General features: G+C 48.2%; 1 protein-coding gene across 3 annotated transcripts in view; it reads left to right on the forward strand.

Moving 5' to 3' along the window:
- Positions 1-6,889: 6,889 nt before the first annotated feature.
- Positions 6,890-21,706, forward strand: part of DDC (dopa decarboxylase) — an 80,022-nt gene continuing 65,205 nt past the window's right edge. For 2 of the 3 annotated variants that reach the window (XM_025853147.2, XM_073885031.1), the window contains exon 1: positions 14,150-14,187. The gene's annotated coding sequence lies outside the window, so the exon portion shown is untranslated. Of the gene's footprint in view, positions 7,021-14,149; positions 14,188-21,706 lie in introns of those variants that run through there. The other variant, XM_073885030.1, reaches the window with a different exon arrangement.

Here is a 21,706-nt window from a genome sequence, read left to right on the forward strand (position 1 = left end):
CCACCTCACCCCCCGTCCTGCCCTCTGCTAGCTTCAGCTATCCCTCTCCTCTGGAAGGTGGGCCACCCACACCGACTCTGTCCACCTCCCAGGGGAGGCTCCAGTTCCAACAGAAAGTGCCACCTGCAATGCAGTAGCTTGACCATCCTTCGTTTGCAAGCAGAGGAGCGGATCCCTCAGTCTGATCAGCTGTCAGAGCCTCTGACCTCAGGACCCGCTGGCGTGCCAGGCCCCTCTCCCGAGCTGGAAATCATACTGGAAATGGAAGCAAGAAACTCATGGAAGAAGAACCACAACTAGCTAGGGAACATGTGACTCTCATTTTTTTAATTCGATAAAAAAAAAAAAAACCTAGGACTGGCTGGTGGCCCATCAGAGTTGCCTTCTCGAGCTTTTTTGCCCATTGTTTCATCCTCAGTTTTAGATTTTACAAATCCTGACCAATTTTACTTTGCTGAAAAGAGAGTATCCGTAGTGGCTTTTGAAGCTTTGGTGACAACCTACGGTAACAAACGCCTTTCTCCTGTGAGGCCGTGCACATTATACACACGCATAATGGAAACAGGAGCTTCAGAAAACAGTATTTCCCTTATCAGGTGCAATTACTCTCTTTCCTCTTTGATTCTACTTCATTTTTTAAAATGCTGGTCATAACACCTTCAAAACCAATTTCATGATCCAACAGTGCTTTGAGAAACTGAGTTGCAGAGGCCCAAAGTTGGAGGATTCACAGCACCCAACTAACTCCAAGGCCTACTCTAAAACTACAGCGAATCAAGACTGTGCATTTTTTTTTAAAGATTTCACTTATTGATTCAAGAGAGAACTAGTTGGGGGGAAGGGCAGAGGGAGAAGCAGCCTCCCCGTTAAGCAGGGAGCCTGACCTGGGGCTCGATCCCAGGACCCTGAGATCATGACCTGAGCTGAAGGCAGACGCTTAGCCAACTGAGCCACCCAGGCGCCCCAACACCGGGTATTAACGCGGTGCCTGGGTGACTCAGTCAGTTAAGCGTCCGACTCTTGATTTCAGCTCAGCTCATGATCTCAGGGTCCTGAAATCGAGCCCTGCGTCAGGCTCCACGCTCAGCGAGGAGTCTGCTTGAGGTTCTCTCTCTCCCTCTGCCCCTCCCCCTGCTCATGTGCTCTCACTCTCAACCGCTCTCGCTCTCTCTCAAAAAAAAAAAAAAAAAGATTGTGTATTATTGGTGAAAGAACGCATTCGTGGAACACCACAGAGAGCCAGAAGTAGACCCCCATCAGTATGACCAGCTGATCCTTGACGAAGGGTCAAAGATAACATGGTAGAGCAAAGGTGTCTCTTCAGCTCTTCATGGTAGAAGCACCAAAGGTCCGCATGCAGAACAGCGAATCTAGACATAGACCTCACACCCTTCACAAACACCAACTCCAAGTGGACCACAGACCTGAATATAAAATGCAAGATTATAAAACCCCTGGAAGCTAACAGAGGAGAAAATCTAGATGAATATAGGATTTGGTGCAGAGGCACGAACCGATCCATGAAAGTAAGATTGACAAGCTGGACTTTACTGAAATTAAAAAAAAAAAAAAAAAAAAAATTCTGCTCTGCAGAAAACACAGAATCTTCTTACCATGCCCTAAGCCATGTGACTTTTCGAGAAAAATCCAACATGAGTCCTGACAGTGTGAATCCTCCTATTAGGGGGTCACCTGGGACCCAGGCTTCCCCCACCAACTGGAAAGGCCAAAATATTAGGGATGAGAAACAGCACCAGCCCCAGAGATTGTCCACTGGGGACCTATGTGGGCCTGCCGCTCTGTCTCATCACGAGGTGGCAGGGGCCATGTGGTCTCTGTGGCTCAGACATTCCCGGGCTTGGGGTTCCGTGGTCACGCCTCCAACCACTCATGCAGGAGTGACAGTGTGTCACAGGAATACCATAGAGTTGTCCACATGGACGTTCAGGCCTGCTTCCATCTGGAAGCAGGAGTTAGAAAAACACCTCGTGGGCCGCGTGGCTGGTGTGAAGAAATATGGATGAACTTAACTCAGTACTAGGAGGTTCTTGGGGTGGAATCAGCCCCTGCTGTTGGCTGGGCGATCTCGGGGGCCGAGGTCCCCGCTCTATGCATCTCTTGATGACGATGGTGCCCCATCAGCCACCGGACCGGGCCCTCCTGGTAGGTGTGTCCTCCGGCTGGTTAGTTTATGTTCCCTTGCCAGGCGACTCTTCCTTTGACAGACACCTTTCTTGGGACGCGTGTTTGCTTTTAACAAGTCAGGGAAACATTCTGTGCTTCTGCTCCACAATCTCAAAGCACACACGTTCTGTGAACCTTCGTGGACGCAGAATGGTTTAGAAGGTAGAACCGGTACAGCCTCTCCTCGGAAGTTCTTACTGGGGCCTCAGCTGGGACTACGACAAGGGTCAAGTTGCGACAAAGCAGAGATATGGAAGTCCAGACACTTGACTCCAGAGCAGATGCTGTGGCTTTGAAACTCGGTAGGGAACCGCGCAGTGTCGATGGAACTTGCAACTCATCTGGAGGGGGCTGCCTCCCTGAGTCGGCTTACGGCATACACCCAGACCCCACTCCACCACTGAGGTCTCGGTGTCTACAGACCACAACACCCGAACAGGTTCTGTTCAACTCCAAGCTGTGTCAACTTGAAACTGTATTGAGGTCATGTGCTATAATGGAGAGCAACAAACATTTTACATTCTTGTATCAACAGGCCTCCAAAGCTGATGTACAAACACAGTGCTTTGCTGAGACAGGTAAAGGCTGTCCATCATTTATCATTTCTTGAGCATACAGCCGCCATCTCCTATGACTCTGCCCTGGGCTGTCCCTGGTCACCGGCACTGGCTCTGCCTATGTTCATTCAGGGGAATGAACACTCCCCACCAGGGGAACGTTCTGTCCCAGCTCCCGGAGTCCTGAGGCCCTGTTCCTCCAGGTGCCCTCAGTGCAGACTGTCATAAAAATGTGCCCTGTGCTGGCTTCCTCCCATCTCTGTCTGACTTCCCCATCCCTCCCGAGTGTTCTGTGGTCACAAACAAAATAAACTATTTGTGTTTGAATCTTTGTCTCAGGACTAGCTCTGGAGGGAACCCAGACAAAAACGGGCACAGGACTCGAGTTAGGCAGCAACGTTCTGGACGGGAAGACTTCCTTTAACATTATGCGTTAATATTCTTCTAGCCCAAATCTCACCATGATTTTTTAATGTACCAGGAAATGATTTGATTGTTCCTCTTGAAACAGAAATATGTGAAAGTAGCAAGGATTTCTTTCTTTTTTTTCTTTAAGAGAAAACTTCTACAGGAACTCTTGCCCTTCCAAGAATCCTAGCTCCTTATAAAGTGATAATGTGGGGCACCTGGGTGGCTCAGTCGGTTAAGCGTCTGCCTTCGGCTCAGGTCATGATCCCGGGGTCCTGGGATCGAGCCCCGCGTCGGGCTCCCTGCTCCGCGGGAAGCCTGCTTCTCCCTCTCCCACTCCCCCTGCTTGTGTTCCCTCTCTCGCTGTGTCTCTATCAAATAAATAAAATCTTTAGGGCGCCTGGGTGGCTCAGTTGGTTAAGCGACTGCCTTCGGCTCAGGTCATGATCCTGGAGTCCCGGGATCAAGTCCCACATCGGGCTCCCTGCTCAGCGGGGAGTCTGCTTTACCCTCTGACTCTCCCCCCTCTCATGCTCTCTCTCTTCCATTCTCTCTCTCTCAAATAAATAAATAAAATCTTTTAAAAAAAAATAAAAATAAAATAAAATCTTTAAAAAAAATAAAGTGATAACATTTACATAATGAAGCACTGCCATAGACATGGATGGACGATTCAGTAGACCAACCACAGGCTCAAGAAACAGCAAGATGAGAAGAGGTCTTTTCTTCCAAAGTAATGTTGGGAGAACTGGTTTACCAGTTGGGGGATACGTTAGAACCCTCCTCTCTGCGTCACTCTGATATAAATTCCAGGGGGAGTGAACATCTAAGAGTCAAAGATCTAAATGTATAAAAATACCACAGAGAAATAGGGGCCCATGTGTCTACAGTCCTGAGTGGGGGAGACACCAAACCCAACACGGAGGAGCCCAGAGGAGCGAAGTTGGGATCGCCAGATTTGAACACCCCCAGCGGGGAGACTCTGAACATCAAGAAACAGAAATCACAGACAAGCCGGGAGAAGGATAGTGGTTGTGATGAAGCGTGATTGTGGTGCGTTGTCAAGTGGGGCAAAGCAGATGGCAAATGGGATATACGGTTTTACTGCCAGATGGTTAACACATTTGCAGGCCCTGGAAACATCTCGAAGGTCTATGTTGACAACCAATGTTGACAGCAATCTCTCCCAGATAGAATACGGAGGAACGTTTTGCTCTTCAGAAGCTTTATCATGTTTCCTCAAGGAAGATGTGTCAGTTTGGGGAGCACTCTTAGATGGGTTCTTCCCTGAGAGCTAATGTGCCTTGTGCATCCAGAGACGGACATGTGCATGCATGCACGGAGATCGGTAGGACATCCTTAGAACACAGAATGTTCTGCTGACTGGTTCAACTAAAACATACATCTGAAGAAAGGTGTCAATCAAGGGAAGGGACGGTGTTTCATGAAAGGCAAGTACAGGCAAGACAACCTCCGAAAGCCGAAGGAGCCATGAGACCGAAGGAAAACCAGTCCAGTCTGACAAGGGATGGTCTAAGAAGGAGACTTCCAGACAGAAGCGTGTCTTGGGCAGCCGGCTGCAAGGTGAGTGGATCTCTGCAGCCCACCTCCTGTAAGACCGGCTTTTATAGCCCTAGAGGCTAGGGTTCTGCTGGGGGACCCCCTGGGAGGAGATGTTGGAGGATAGGTGTGAGTGGTAGTCACATCTCCAGAGCAGATCACAGATGTTATGTCCCAAGGGTGTCCTCAAGTGTTATTACTTGTGTGGTTATATAAAAGGAAGAATAAGGAGGGGTCTATGCTCAAGAAGACTTCAGGCAACAGAGCGGTGGCCATGGCATTTCTGTCCAAGATGGTGTCAGGCTGGTTGGCCCTGTTGGCCAGCAGGGAGGCACAAAGTAAACCCTCCAGGGGTGTATGTTGGCCGGCACACACCTGCAGGGAAGGGGGTGCCCTGAGGTCATCCAGCTAAGACCCTGGGCGGACCCCACCTCAACAAGGATTTTCCACGAGTCATTTAAATTCCTCTGTACCTTTGTCTACTGGCAGGGTAGTTGTTGGTCAAAATGACATTACCAGGTCTCTTTGTTTTTTTGTAAATTGGACACTCGTGCACTCCATTCTCTCGAACACTCTATCTGGGTGATTCTATCCAGTCTTACTGCTTCGCACACCATCTAAACACTTGACACTCGTAACTTCATTTCCTGTCCAGACCTCTTTTGTGAGCTGCAGACTCCTATATGGAAAAGTCCACTGGACATCTCTACTGAATGGTATGTGCGTGTGATACCTATAATTTAATTTCCCAGCTCTTAGTCTCCTTCATCCCCTGACCCAGAGTAGCTCTTCTTTCTCAGTCCATGATGATCACCATCCCCCCAGTGGCCTCATGTCCCCTAAGTCATCATGATTCCCTGCTCATCCGCTTCCGGCAACCTCCTGACACCCGTGCACGCACATGCACACGCACACACATAAGCACATATGCATGCACACACGCATGTGCACACACACAACTCCCTTCCCTCCCCCGGCCCATCCAAAACTCTCACCGTGTTCCTTGGATTGCTGCTCTTTCCTGCAAATCAGGAGAGTGGAGACATGTTTACTCTTGTCGCCCGCTGATCCATTTTCCAAGGGCCAGAGTGATCTTAATGAAGACACACGAAGCTCAGGTCGGGCTTTCTAAAATCATTTCAGTGCCTTGCACTGCAGTTGGAGCAAATAAAAATTAGGAACCATGGCTCAAAAGACCCCCTGCTTTGTACAGTCCTTACGGAGGGTAGGCTTCTTTCGGGGCTTGCAGTGGTCTTTCTAGCCTCGTTCCCCATAGGACGCCCTTCCCTTGCCCCTCTCCTATGAGGATAATCACTTCCTTGGGGTCAGCTGATTCAGGCGGCACATGGAACATTAGTATGTGGCCCTGACTTGCTCTTCCTTCTCCTTTCTTTCCTCTAATGGCTCTTGTAGAGGTTTAGAGTCTCCTCACTGTCACTCTGCTTCCATCCAGGGTCCCAGTCTTAGCCATGAATCCTGGGTCCCCACCCCACCTCCAGCCTCTCTAGGGCCCCAGGGGGGGCGGGCCGCAGAGCACAGAGAGCTCTTCCATCCTCCAGCCTGTGACAAGTGCCGCAGGCCAAGGCCATTCTGTCCTCCCTGTCTGTGCCCCGTCCTTCCATGAATGGCTGGAACACGGCCTTACGCCCCCTCGGCCCTTTGTACCTGCCGGGCCCCAAGCTCAGAGCAGCTGCAGGTGTGCTAAGGAGACCAGGCCCCCCGCCCCACTCCCGGCAAACCTCTCTAGCATGTTCTTGGTGACCCCTCTCAGCTGTGTTTTATGTCCCAATAAAATTCTCTCAACTGTGTTTTTTCGGTAAATCTGTCACAACCTCGTCCACAGTATTGTTCCCTTAACCATCATTTCGGGAGTTGAGGAGGGAAGAGCTCAGGCGTGCAGGCTCAGTTCGGGGGCTGTGGAGAAGGCTTCCCATGGTGCGAGGTGGGAATTTATGGGACGACCTCATGAGGCTGAAAAAATGAAACCGGAGCTATTTGGGGGAAAGGTGGGAATCTGGTGTCTGGCCAGTGGTAAGGATCCACGCTGCCGGGACTGTAGATGAAACGAACTGGCTTTGAAGAATGAGCTTTCCATATAGGTTTCTCCAGATTTCCTTGACCTTTATCACCAGCAGAAATTAATGTTTAACCAGCCCAAGAGGCTGGAAAAGCAAGGAACAGGGAGCCATCTGGATCTCAAGCTACAAGAGTGACCTGTCTGAACACTGGTTGGCCACGTTTTCCTCAACCCCTAGAGCCAGCGAGTCTCCTGAGGGAAAATAGACTCAGAAGGAAATAGGATTCCCAGCAAGTAAGTCCCTGGCTTCATACTTAATCAAATGGTTATTGTTGGAAACTGCAACCGTGACTCTCGGTCCCAAGGTACTGAATGTTTGCTTAATGTTAGATCACCTGAGGACTGGACATCACTATTGGTCAAGTGCTGTTAGGGCTGTTGGGGCCACGGACACGGACCCCAGGTGCTCACACGCACACAGTCCCATGTGCAGCTCGTGTGTGGCCGGGTAGGAGGTGCTGGGGAGGATTTCCTGCCTGTCAGTTGAAAGCAAAAACAGGACAGACACGGGCGCGTCTTATCCTTACCACTCGCTCCCACTGTGGACTTGGGTCCTTTGTTCCTCTGGGACTCTGTTTCTTCCTCTCTACAATGGGGATTTTTCTAGCAGCCACCCTGTCAGGTAATTGTGAGGATTCAATCTCGTAATGTCTGGAAAATAAGTGGCACTTGAGAGGTGATGGAGAAATGGCGACTCTTCCCTTACCTGTAACATCTGGAGCATCAAATATAAATCAGAGTCTACCTGTGCAGTGTGATTTGAGGAGAACTGAAGGGTCTTCCCTGTCATTTTGCCGTGCTGATTACAGTCCCATCAGAAGATACCATTCTTGAGAGGATCATTGCTTCTCCACCAGGCTGGAGTTAAAGCAATGCTTCTGAGGGTTTAGTGTGTGCTGGGATTCACCTTCTTCGTCTTTAACGTATCCACATTGGACACACGAGAAACTGAGTCAGGAGAGGTGAGGAGGAGAGTCGTGCAAGACCTCCTGGCTCGTGACCGTGAAATTGGCACTTGGATATCGTTATGGCACAGCCTGGCTCCTGCCCTTCTGGGAGAGCATTGCATCTTTAAGGCACTTACCGTGTCCTGGGCATAAGAGTAATCCCATGAGCCCCTTAGAGGGCAGGGAGTGGGGTCTGGAGGGCAGGACCGGAGATGCAAGACTATTGGCAGGACGGGGACGGGAAGTATCGAGGTGAGGCATGTCAAGGCACAACGGGAAGGTGGCAAGTGCAGGACTGGACACAGGGTCGAGGGCTCTGGGCTTCCAAGGTGGCCTGAGGGCACAGTAGGCATTATCTAGACATGTTTCCCCATGGGCAGCTTTGGGGGCCCAGTGCTCTCAGTTCTGAGGGTCCCTTACCAGAGCATGCTGAACCGCTAAAGGTAGTCTGCCCTGCTCTCAGTCAGCCTAGCGATCCAGAGTGTTGGGTCCAGGAGGTGACAAGTGGCACTCTTACTGCTGGGGTAAGTCATTCCAGGGTTCAGCCTTGCACTTGTTCTTAGGGCTCAGCTGCATGGAAATGTGGGAGAGAGGGGGTACCCTAAGAACTCTCACTCTGGACATCTCACAGAGTGGATAGATGACATTTTGGAACCAGGAATGTGTTGGTGCTGCTTGAAATTTAAATCCTGACTTCCAGACTTTTAAAAGTGACTCAATAGCATGTGAAGAAATACAGCCATCTGCACGGAGCTTCATCACACCCCAGCCTCCACCGGCAGGAGAGAGGCTCAAGGATGCCAATCGTAGCTAAGATTGAGGAGGAACAACAGTGTGTTCACATTTAACAAGGTCATTAACAAGTAATCTCTTAAAGTAGTTTATGGCTACATGAAATGATAAAAGGTTCAGTCCACCAAGAAGATGACAAAGCTCTAGACACGGAGAAACCTGGTGGAAGAATATAGATATTATTGATATTTATATATATATATATATATTTATATAAGGTGTATATATATATATATATATATATATATATATTTTATATATTTAGAAAAAATTGTCACAACTGTGGGGAGAGATCGACAAACTCACCATCATAATGGAAATTTTCAACACATCATTGGTGATGATGGTCAACTGGATGATTGATCAAGAGAACAAAAATACGAGATTTGAGAAATTTCAGTAAGTAACCACCTTGGAGTATTGGACATAAATAGAACCCCTCACCAGATAGCTAGAAAATACGCTTTCTTCTCAAGTGCACGTGAAATGTGACAAAAATTGAGGATGTAACAGGCCATCGCCTAAATCTCAACACCTGTCAGAGAATCGCTATCATGCCAGCAAGTTCTCTCACTCCAATTCAGGTCAATTCCATTCAATTCAATTCCGTTCAGTTCAGTTCAATTCAATTCTGTTCAGTTCAGTTCAATTCAGTGCAGTTCAGATTTTTTTTTAAAGTAAAAATTGCTATTTATGTCTGGAGTTCTGTTTTTTGGTTTTGGTTTTTTTTTTTTTTTTTTGAAGAGCTACCACGTAACTGACACATCAAGGAAAAAATATAATATAAATGAAATACTACTCAGAAATAAATGCTTATTTAAACTTGAGATACGTATTGGAAGCGGTACATAGAAGAAAGCATGTAGTTTTAAAGGCTCATATTAGAAATTGAAAAAGGACAGAAATTGAGACCATCACTCAACTAAAGGTGCTAGAAAAATAACAGAATGAGGATAATTGAACACAGGCAATCATAAAGATTAAGAGGAAAAATTAATGAAAAAGAAAATAAAAGTAGATGAAGGCAGATCAACAAAGCCAAAAGTTTTTCTTTTTTAAAAGTAATAAAAGAGAAGTAGTTCTGGGGCATCTGGCTGGCTCAGTTGGTTGAGCATCCGACTCTTGATCTCAGCTCAGGTCTTGATTTCAATATTAACTAAAGACGAGAAGAGAGGAAAATAAATAATATCATAAGAAAAGGGGACATCATTAGAGGGGCGCCTGGGTGACTCAGTCGGTTCAGTGTCCAAACTCTTGGTTTCAGCTCAGGTCATGATCTCAAGGTTGTGAGAACCAGCCCCACATCAGGCTCCACACTCAGCGTGGAGTCTGCTTAGGATTCTCTCTCTAGCTCTCCGTCTGCCCCTCCCCCTGCTCATGTACTCTCTCTCGCTCTAAAATAAAACTAAAAAATAAATCTTAAAAAGAAAAAGGGACATCATTATAGATTCAACCAAGCAAAATGATAATGAGTATATTATTAAAACAAACCCTTGTCATTAAATGTAAAAATTGTAAATTATATTACATTTACATTTGAAATAACAGCAAGGAGAAATAGAAATCCTACTGAATAATCCTGAATAATAAATAAATTGATTTGTTAAAAACTATTTCCTCAAACATGGCAGGAGGGGCAAATGATTTTTAGGTATGATTTGTCACACTCTCTCAGTGACTGGGTAATTCCAAATTTCCAAATTATACAAACTGCTTTAGAGAATTAAAAAAGAAGGGATTATCTCCGGTCTATGAGATTATAGAATCTGACTCTAAAACTAGAGAAAAACCATATTAGCAAGAAAAATTACAATTTTATTCATGAGAAGGAAGTAAAAATTCTGTGCAAATGTTTAGCACACCGTAGTTTTAACCAAAGAATAAAAGGGTATTTGAAAATTAGAAAATGTACTAATGACATTTATCATATTAACCATTTAGAGAAGGAAAACTATCTGATTTTCTTCTCTTTTGATGCAGAAAATACTTTGATAAGATTAAACACCAATTTATTATAAAAGTGGGAATAGAAGAAACCCTCTAATAAAGACTTTCCAACAAAACCCTGTTATTAATAGTGAAATGTTAGAAGCATTCTTTTTAAAACCAGCAAAATGAGGATGTTTACAATTGCTTCTGTTCAGTGTCACAGAGGCCCTAGAACAGTGCCAAGCACATATGGAATCTTTTTTTTTTTTTTAAAAATTTTTTTTTATTTGAGAGAGACAGCAGGGCAGGGGTGCGGGGGGGGTGGGGGAGAGGGAGAAGAGAATCCCAAGCAGAATCTGTGCTGAGCATGGAACAGACATGGGACTCGATCTCACGACCCTGAGATCATGACCTGAGCTGAAACCAAGAGCCGGACACTCAACCAACTAAACCACCCAGGCGCCCCAGAACAAATATATTTTTTTTAACAAATATTTTTAATAGTAATGTAGTGACATTTGTCAGTCTCTTATGGTTAACTGATTGACTGAATCATTTAAGAAATCCTTCCTGCTCAACGTCATAAAAATGCATTTCTGTTGTCCTAAAAGGTTTGCCTTTCACAGTGAAGCATTTAATCTATCAGAAATTTATTTTTGTATATGGATTAAGGAACAGGTTTAACTTCATTTTTTTCCCAAGTAGGGGACCAGGTTCCCAAGTAGGTGACCAGAACCACTTAATAATCTATTCTTCCTCTATCGATCTGCAATTCCACATTTGTCAATTGTCCATATATTTGCAGGATTTTTTTCCAGGCTCTCTATTCTGTTTAATTGGTCAGGTGTCTGTCCTTGCATCAGAATCATGACATTTGTTTATAGCTTCATCTGTCTTGATAAGTGTAGAGCAAGTAATATCCTTCTTTCTCGAGAGTTATGCTGGCTCTTCTTAGACTTTGGCCTTGGCATTTATATTTTAGAGTCAAATAATCTGTGTTGGGATTCAGATGAGAATGGCATTGAATCCACTAATCACTTTGAGGAAAATGGAAATATTTACAATATTGAGCAGGAATTTATTCCCATTTATTTAGATCAAAGTACTTTAATGGCTCCCATAAGCTTTTATAGATTTCTTCATCCAGGTCCTGCAAGTCTTTTGTTAGGTTTTGTTAGATTCACTCGGATTGTCTTGTTCCTAATGTAAGTCCTGTCTCGCCATGATTGCTGTGGGTGGGCAAATCAACCGGCCACCGTCACCCCTCGCGGGTGGTGGAGGCCGATGCAAGCCCAGCCTCTGGAGCCTGAGGTCTTAACTCTGTGCTGTGTCTTCTCTTTGTTTTTTATTTTTACTTTTAAATAATTGGTTTATTTTAGAGAGAGAAAGCAGCAGGGGTGGGAGAGGGGCAGAGGGAGAAAGAGAATCCCAAGCAGACTCCCCACTGAGCACAGAGCCCAACAGGGGCTGGATCTCACAACTCCCGAGATTATGACCTAAGCCGAAACCAAGAGTCAGACACTTAACCGACTGCGCCACCCAGCCACCCGCTGTGTCTTCTTTTAAAAACTGATGTTAGGCAGGGCAGTTCGTCACCTCACACCTTTCAGTGACTTTGCTTTCTCTCCAAACACAGGCTTAGTCCCCGGCTTCAGGCCTCCTGCCTGGGCTGTCCCCTCTTAACCAGCTTTGCAGCACTGGTCACAGTGGACAGCTGTGGATTTCTCTCTCTGCTCATTCTTCCATGGTCTGCCTCCCCTCCTGGAATGCCACCCAGCAAGCTGATTTGCTGTGTCCAGCATGAGTGCAGCCTGGCCTGCTGGCAACGAATATGCTTACTATGTGACCTTACCCTGTTTCCTAACCTCCCTGGGCCTCGGCTTCCTCATCTGTACAAGTGGGATGAGAGTATCTACCTCGTGAAGTAGTTAGGAGGGCCTGAATGATTTTATGTGGAAATGCCTGCAATGAAACCTTTATAAATGTATTTTTTTAAGATTTTATTGATTTGAGAGAGAGAGAGGCGAGAAAGAGCTTGAGCTGGGGGGAGGGGCAGAGGGAGAAGCAGACTCCCCTGCTGAGCTCCATCCCAGCACCCCGAAATCATGACCTGAGCTGAAGGCAGATGCTTAACCCACTGAGCCACCCAGGCGCCCCAAATGCTAGATATTGTTATAGTGACTCTTTATGGAATGGAGGATTTCACTCGATTCTCACACCCCGTTGTCCAGAGGTCCGTGCTGGGGTCAGCCCCTCACCATACCTCTGTCTTCCTCTGCAGAGCCTCCCTGTCTTCATCCAGGGTTTACCAAGCAGTGTGCTGGGGGTGGGGGAGCTTGTCAGACCCCAGAGCCCTTGCCAGGGCCCTGTGCGTGCAGCCACCTGCTGCAGACCCAGCTACGTTTGTCTGTCTTCCCGCAGAGTGCCTGGTCCTGCCTGCCTCCTGTCTGCAGTAGCCCTTCTCAGGGCTGGGGGACAAGCAGCATCCCAGCCTCCTGCCCTCACCCAGCCACTGAGGGAGGGAAGGAGCCGCGCACCAGGCGCTGGGCTCCTCACCAGCCCCCCATCAGCCCCACTGCCCCCCTGCTGCAGGCCCAGCCCCTCCCCTCCAAGGCCTCTGCCCCTGGCCAGCATGCTGCGTGTGTGTACGTGTGTGCATGCGTGTGGGGAGAGCAGAGGAACCTGCATGCCCCTCCTGACCTGGGTGGACTCTGCCAGGCCCCCTTTCCAGGTCTCCGGGGCTGTGTGCACACCTCAAAAGAGAAATGAACCCTGCCCTGCGTCCTGCACTGATCAGCCTGCTTGAGGGGGTGAAGGAGAAAGGAAGCCCAAGAAATTTTGCCATTTGCAATGCGCCTTGAGGCATTATGCTAAGTGAAATAAGTCAGAGAAAGACAAATACCATGTGACCTCACTCATATGTGGAATCTCAAACAGAGATCAAATAAAACAAAACCCAGACTCCTAGATACAGAGAACAGATTGGCAGTTGCCGGAGGGTACGGGGGCAGGGGATGGACGAAGGGGGTCAAGGAGTGCCAACTTCTAGCTATAAAAGAAGGAAGTCATGGGGTCGTAATGGGCAGCGTGGGGGTACAGTCGATCATATGCTATCAACTTGGAGCGGTGACAACGGGGTGCCTAGACTCAGGCTGATGATCATTTCACCACACTTACAAATGTCCAATCGCTATACCGTGTGCCTAAAAGTAACATAATATTGTATGTCAATTATACCTCAATTAAAAAAATAAAAAGCCAAGTGCATTACCGCACACCGGTTATAAACCACTGGAAAATCTATCTTCAATAGGTGTTTTTAAAAATGTTCTCCTCTAAAAACAAAACAAAACAAACAAAACAAAGAAATTTGTGTCTTGAATGCTGGTAGGCTTCGGGGTTAAAAGAACGGGATTTTGAATCACATGAATTGGGTCAAATTCTCACCTGCCTCTGCTGCTGTCTGATCTGGACTAATGGGCTTGGTCTCTGCGGTCTGCACGGTCTCCGTGGTCCTGCTCTGCCCCCACCCGGCCCTCGAGTCTGGGGTGGGGAACAGGAGAGCGGGAGGTGGGAGATGCTGCGGGGGAAATAAGCAGAGCGAGCTGCTCTGATTGGCTTTGGGGAGGAGGACACTCTGTCTATATAAATGACAATCACATCCTCTGTGCCTTTTAACTGTCACGGAGGAGAAGAGAGAGAGAGAGAGAGAGCAAGCACCTCGGGGCTGCCTGTGAGTACCGCTCTTTGTCCTTGTAGCCTGGGGGACCAACCCCACTGGAGAGTCCAGCTCCTGGATGGCTGTGACCCTGGGGTCTGGGGGCCAGAGGTTTGCCTGTTGCTTTCAGCCGGGTGGCTTTCCTCTGGCCGGCTTGGGATGGCTCGGCATCCGGCTGTGGGCTGGTGGGGCACACTACAGGAACTTTTTGCAGACATAGGTGCCCACCGAAGTCACCTGCCTTTGTGTGTGTCTCTCAGCAACAGGTCAGGTAAAGAAGCAGAAACTTCGGATCGTTTTTTTAGCCCATGTTCTCTGAGCCACGATAACAACATTACAAAGCAAGTGGAGATGAGCTTCCGGGCTGGTTCCTGGTGCATGTGGAGCCCCCGGAGGCCGGGAGATGGGGTGGGAAAGGAGGTGGCTAGGAACCAGGGGGACCCAGGCTGCATGGAGGACACAGAACGTCCCCTGCCCGGGCTCCTGCCCTCAGCGTGCAGGAGAGCTGACGGTCCTCCCGAAAGATGCTTGTAAACACCTGCTCTGATGTTTGTGAGGGGTGGGGCACACAGTAGGTGGTCAGTAATGGGAGCTGTAGGATTAACAAGCCAGTCACCTGCAGGTGGGGATGTGGGAGGGGGTTGAAATGCTGCTCAGAGCTTCCCCTGCCCCAGGGAGTATTGTTCTCTCCAGTTTCCAAGGGAAGTTCAAGCAAGTGATCTGGGCTCCACCCACCCCCCCCCAATCTTATTTCTCTCTTAAAGGCTCCCAAGAGCTGGGCGCTCCCACTTGGTTTCTCATTAAACGGGCAGCATTTTTCCCTCTGAAAGAGAACCGAAAGCAAAGGTGCCCGTTGCAGCATCAAAGCCGGCCTCTTTGGGTTTCCCAGGCTACCGGAGAGAAACAGACCCTCTCTGCCGGGGTGGGAGAAGGGGCAGGCTGTGCAGTCCCGGGGCAAAGACAGAGGACATCCTGGAATGGTTGAGACATAGGCAACACAAGGAGTGTCTGGGTGGTTCTGAAAGGGGGAAAATTGTGTCCTTTACCACAGCCTCTTTCTCTTCTTCTGGACATGCGGTGGGGGCACCTCTGCGCATGGCCAATTTGATGAAAATGCTTAAAAACAACAACAATGCTGCCAAACCCTTACACATCCAGATAAGTAGCTGGGAGATTTATTTACATCTGTTTTCCCCTCTCGAGGATGTGGATCATTCTGAAGGTTTTACCCTGTAACCTTGGAAACTCAGTCTGGAGGCAAGTTTGGGGAAAGACCCCAGGAAAATTAGACTTTGTGCATAAGAGAGGTCCTGAAGTGTCTCAAGGTGCTCATCAGCATTTCTGGAGGAGGATGCTCAGGGCATAAGGGGGCAGAGCATAAGCACAAGGCCTCAGAGGAGCCGGTCTGGTCTTCCGAGTGCACAAACCCACCAGGGAAACTGCCTGTAGCCGTGTGGGCTGAGACCAGCCCCCTGCTTCCCTGAGCCCATTTCCTCATTTCTACAGCGGGGATAGTATTGCTACCTTGCAAGGCTGACGTGGAGATTGGGAGGGACACCGCTACCCTGTGTAGAGTGACTATTTAGCATTTGCTTGTGTTTGGAGGAGGTGCGGGAGGCACTTCTCCGGGCCATGGAGGACAGCGGAGTTGGTCTAGCCTCTGCCCGTTTCTGCCCAGGTGGGGGCTCCGGTCAGAACTTTCACCTATGCACCTGCTCTGCCGTGCGGCGAACCGGCAGCGCCCAGACCACACTCTGGGTTGCAGGTGCTGCCTCCCCAGCCCAGAGCAGAGCCTCCTCCGGGTGGGCAGAGGCGGCAGGTGGCTCAGGAGTGCGTGGCCACCCGGGGCTGTCAGAGGAGGAGGGTGACTTCAGCATCCGAAACTCCGGCCCCCACTGCTCCCCATTACCGGTTGTATAGCCTTGGTCGGGGCAGCAGCCCCTCTGAAACTTGGTCAAACGGCGATAATAATACTCACAGGCAGGATTCTTGAGCTACGGCATACAACAAGCCTGGAAGTTAGGCATCTGGTTTTTCGAACAATGGGATATGGCAATCCTGAGTCAGTGTGTTCCTGAGCTTTGACCTGGGGAAGCCTCAAACACCGATTTCTTAGCAACACTGGGAACAGGCCAGCAACCACCTCCAAGGAGTAAGAGGGAGTCCACAGTCAATATTGACCACTGGCCTGATTTATGAAAAAAAACAGAGACTCCCCAAAGAGTGTGCCAAAGCCAACTAAACAGACTCACGATGGCAGGTGTTGTGTATTTGAAATAAATGATAAATCAATATGTGAGTTAACCACAGGACGTGACTGCTATTCTGAAAAAAGCAACCAACTAGAACATAATTTAATAGTCTTGAGTCTATGGAAAAGGCAGAGATGATGGTGGCCTTTTGTGACCTACTAATATGACTACAAGAGAGCAAGAGAGAGGGGATGAGAGTTTTAAACGGAAGGAGAGGTGCTTTCCAAGCAAAGAAAGTGTCTTCTGGAAGAACATGAAATAAAAAGAAAACGGGGTGGGGGGGAACATTAAAAATCGGAATTACTGGATGGTTTCTTGTATAAAGTTGCAGAATAGCAATTACCATGAATGAAAGTGATAAAAATTTTTTAAATTTTAAATTTCAATTTAAAATAAGTTTAAATTTAAAATGTGAGCAAACGGTAACAGCCAGCAGAGATGGGGTGTTCGTGCTTGCCGGGCCGAGCGGCAGGTGACATGTTCGTATCATTCTGGTTCCTCTGGAAAGGAACTGACAGCGTGCGAAAGAACGGAAAATCTTACACCTCTTAATTCCATTCAGGAATTGACATCTTTGAGGGACAAATTCAATAGGAAAACAAAGTGACGTGCCTCATGACGGCAGCAGCAGACGAGGGACAAGCACCCTGAGATGTCTGCCCGGCAGGTGTTAGTAAGGTACATGTGTGCCCTCTATGAACATAATGTTGCTTTCTGTACTTGGGCAAATGGGAAACATAAGTGCAAAAAGAGGTACCAAATAACACCCATTCCTTGGTGACCACTGGCCAAATTGTCCAAGATCAGGCGTAAATCGGAATAATATCAACAAGTTGGTTGCCACACCGTATTTTTCTTCTGAAATTGCTGAAAGTGTCAATTTCCCAGGCAGCTTCACGTATCAGGATATGTTTGCAGGGATGCAGGTAGAAGCAGCAATCTGTTCCCATGGGAGTAAAAGAGAAATCGTGACACAGATTTCTCTATGGGTCCTGCCCGTGAGAATTGTCATCCAGGAAAACACTGAGGCTCGGTCTTTGTCCCGGGCGGGGATTTCCTCCTGTTTGCCCTGCACTACCCTGGGGTTCTGTCTCTGCCAGATGCCCCAGCTGGGTCAGGACTGTGTTCTAACGTGATGATTTCCTAACATCAGTAGCAAAACAAATGTCAGATGCAGACAGCCTTAGAGTCCAGGGGGCCTTCTGTCTGCAACATCTCACTGCCTGGTCTACAGGGGAGGAAGCAGACAGCCTCTCGGAGCAGAGCCGGGACTCAAGCCCTTCTGTCTACTCTGAATCCAGAGGCACGTTCTTTCTCCTCCGTGAGGCTGCTAAGAGGAGGAGCACAGTCCTGTGCAGCAGCAGGCTTGGATCCGATTCTGTTCAGTGTAGCAGGGAACCTCTCTAATGCTAGCCAAGCTGGTCAGACAGGAGGATGCTTCCTGGGTGTCCAGCGCGGACCGGGTAGAACCCCCCCCCCCCCCCCATCAGCTCATGCCTTTGCAGGTTAATGATTATGCACCCTGTTTAGAATTTTTGGTATAATGGCCATCTTCCAGGCTGGAGGTGGGGACGTGGAGAGGTCAGGTGGCTTGGCCACAGGCATGTCCAGCAAAGAGCTGGAACCAGCCCATTGTGTTCCCCTTGGTCGTGACCCCCAGTGAAGCAAGAGAGGCCTTGTGGAAGCTGCCTGGACCCGTATGGCCCCTCGGGGGCGTCTGGGAACTCGCCACTGGAGGCTCAGGGAGAGACCGGTTTCCTGAATTTAGTCCTGTCTTTCTCAGGGTTTGTCAACCCATACCCTGGCCATGGTTGTTGGGGATGTGCCAAACCTGTGCTTGAGTCCAGTACATTCAGGAGGGGCCAGGCCCAGGGTGCAGGGTCCAGCTGTATCCCTAGCCTCTCGGTGCCAAGGGCCTTTCCGTTTGTTCAAGGGGATGGTAATGGTCCTAACAAGGTTATTACAAAGGTTAATAATACAAGCCACAAGCTTCACCTGTGAGCTAATATAAATGCTGACCGATGAGAGTTCCTATTTCAACAAGGACACCCCAATGCACATGAAAGTAACTGGTAACTGAGTGGAAGACAGTGGTCCGTGTGCAATATGAGGTACCAGCCTCAATTATCTGAGTTAGAGGGAAGGGCGCTTTGGCATGAAGGACAAAGTGCTAGGAAAGCTTTGCTATCACTTGCTTCACATCTGGGAAGGGTCGTGACATCTCTGGGTCCTTACATTTCCTATATCCTACCTGTAAAATTAGGGTGGTGATCACTCAGGCATAACAAAGCTTTAAATGAGCTGGGAAGCCCATCTTGGGCTTGGGTCTCTAGTCCTGCCCCTTCCCTAATGACACTGCTCCCAGGCACCTGGATCCTGTAAGTTTTGCCAGTGGGAGGCACTGGTGGGAGATTGGAGGACAGAGGTGTCCGCCTCCATTGTGACACTGGCTGAGGCTCTTCCCGGTGTCAGCTCTGCCTGGGCAAGCCTGACCAGCTCTCCACTTTGCACAATGACCTGGGTCCCACCTCGAGGAGAACAGTCTGCTCCCCACATCCCTCCGATCTAGGTGGGAATGGGGCATGGAGGCTCCAAGGGGTTAACTGGCCTTCCTCTGTTACCGGAAGTCACCAAGTTAATAAGCAGTGAAGGTGAGGTGCAAACCCAGGACTCTGAATTCAGAGTCCACACTCTCTCCTGCGTGCGCCCCGCCTCCCGGGCACACCTTCTACCGTGGTTGCTTCTCCTCCCACCTGAGTGAGTCTATGGAGTTTCTTGGTAGCTTTTAGAACTTGTGTGTGGAGGGCCTTACTGACATAAGATCTTCATGCAAGACTGACTTGTTAAGACATCTTTCTGGCGGAGTGTGGGGCTAAGCGTGTAGAGCAAAGTCTCCAAATCACAGGCTCCGAGAGGAGCAGTTGTAGGAAAGTAGGTCTGAGCCCTAAGCCCTGCCCCAGTCCCGTGCCCACCTCTCATTGTGCAGTCTGACGCGTCCGTGAGCACAACCCAGAGTCCCAGGGGTTGAAAAGAAGCTGTGAGATTTTTGATTACTGCTTCAATTTCTTTGCTGGTTATGGGTCTGTTCGGGTTTTCTATTTCTTCCTGTTTTAGTTTTGGTAGTTTATATGTTTCCAGGAATGCATCCATTTCTTCCAGCTTGCCTAATTCGTTGGCATATAGTTGCTCATAATATGTTCTTATAATTGTAATTGTTTGTATTTCTTTGGTGTTTTTGGTGATCTCTCCTCTTTCATTTGTGCTTTTATTTATTTGGGTCCTTTCTCTCTCTCTCTCTCTCTCTCTCTCTCTCTCTCTCTCTCTCTCTTTTTGATAAGTCTGGCCCAGGGTATATCTATCTAACTGATTTCAAAGACCCAGCTCCTAGTTTCACTGACATGTCCTACTGTTCTTTTGGTTTCTATTTCATTGATTTCTGCTCTGATCTTTATTATTTCTCTTCTCCTGCTGGATTTGGGCTTTATTTGCTGTTCTTTCTCTGCTCCTTTAGGTGTAGGGTTAGGTTGTTTATTGGAGACCTTTCTTGTTTCTTAAGAAAGTCCTGTATTGCTAAATACCTCCCTCTTAGGACCGCCTTTGCTGCATCCCAAAGGATCTGAACTGTTGTGTTTTCGTTTTCATTTGTTTCCATGAAATTTTTTTTTAATTACTCTTTAATTTCCTGGTTGACCCATTCATTCTTTAGTAGGATGCTCTTTAACCTCCATGTATTTGGGTTCCTTACAAATTTCCTCTGGTGGCCTTTAAGGAGGGCACTTGATGGAATGAGCGCTGGGTGTTATACGCAACTGATGAGTCACTGAACTCTACCTCTGAGGCTAACAATACACTCCATGTTAATTAATTGAATTTTTTAAAAAAAGAAAAGAAAAGAAGCTGCGTTTGCAGTACAGTGGGATTTCCATTTTGTAAACAGATGAGCTTGAGAACCATAGATGGAGAAAAAGGTGAAATCATGTTTCACCAAAGGAGAAGGAGGAAATGTTGCTGCTGGTTCTCCTACCCCACAAAATGAGGTACTTTTGCTCAGTTAATATATTTATTTTGATTAAAAAAAAATAGACTGGTTTTTAGAACCATTTTAGGGTTGCAGCAAAATTGAGGAGGGCATTCTCATGTGTCTCCTCTGCCCTCCCCCCGCTGCCCCCATCCCCCACCACCATTTCCCCTAGTTTTTAAAAAAATTTTTAGAAGATTTTATTTATTTATTTGACAGAGAGAGACACAGCGAGAGAGGGAACAGAAGCAGAGGGAGAGGGAGAAACAGGCTTCCCGCTGAGCAGGGAGCCCAATGCGGGACTCGATCCCAGGACCCTGGGATCATGGCCTGAGCTGAAGGCAGACGCTTAACGACTGAGCCACCCAGGTGCTCCTTCCCCATGTTTTAATAAAAAGTTTTATCTGAATGCCAACTCTGAGGGGCACTTAACTCATTATCCCATGTAATCGCCCAAGAGTCCTTAGAGGTAAGCTTTTTTACCAGGAGCCTTTGTGCGGGGCTGGGAGAGAGTCAGAAAGGGCAAGGATGTGCCTGACTCTAGAGATGGCCATGCCCCTGACTGTGGCCTTTTGGGGGCTTGTTGAGATTCTTCACACACACACTATATAGTCACTGAATGAAATGCTAATTTAAATGACGCACAGCTCCTGAACGACTTGTTAACTAGAGTCTTACACATTACAGAAGAGCATAGGGGATTTCTCTCAAGGCGAGCTGAGAGCTGCACCCACAGAGGAAATGCTCACCAAGAAACCAGGTGATTCAGGGGAAAATTGGCCCAATTACTTTTGTGCCTAGATTGCGCCTGATGTGCTGGAGGGAAAGAGACAAGGCCCCAGTCCCCGGGGAGGGGCGGTGGGCGTGGGAGAAGCGTGTTTTGAATCCTAATTATGGTTCATTTTACCTGGAATAGTGTATTAAAAAATGTAAGCACTTTTCTTTTTACCAAGTTAGAAGAGGAAGGCCAGGAAAGGCTGCAGTGTCCTAGTGTCCCAGGGTTTGAACAAGACCATGGCTACCGAACCCTGGCAGGCAGGACCACAGACAGGGACAGGGCACTGCCTTGCCATGGGTCCCCGGCCTTCCCAGAGGGACTGACTACTCACCCCTGCCCCCCGACGCCCAAACTGTGGACTTGGTCCGTCCAGCCAGTTCAGCTGTGTCATCACTGAGGTCCCACGGGCGCTCAGCCACATGACGACCATGACCTGTGAGATACCGTCCGAGGCCTGGCTTGAGTTCTGGCCAAACCACTGTGGTC

Source organism: Callorhinus ursinus, unplaced genomic scaffold, assembly GCF_003265705.2.
Source record: "Callorhinus ursinus isolate GAN/ISIS: 27379988/994484 unplaced genomic scaffold, GSC_fseal_2.0 scaffold60, whole genome shotgun sequence".
Taxonomy (NCBI): domain Eukaryota; kingdom Metazoa; phylum Chordata; class Mammalia; order Carnivora; family Otariidae; genus Callorhinus; species Callorhinus ursinus.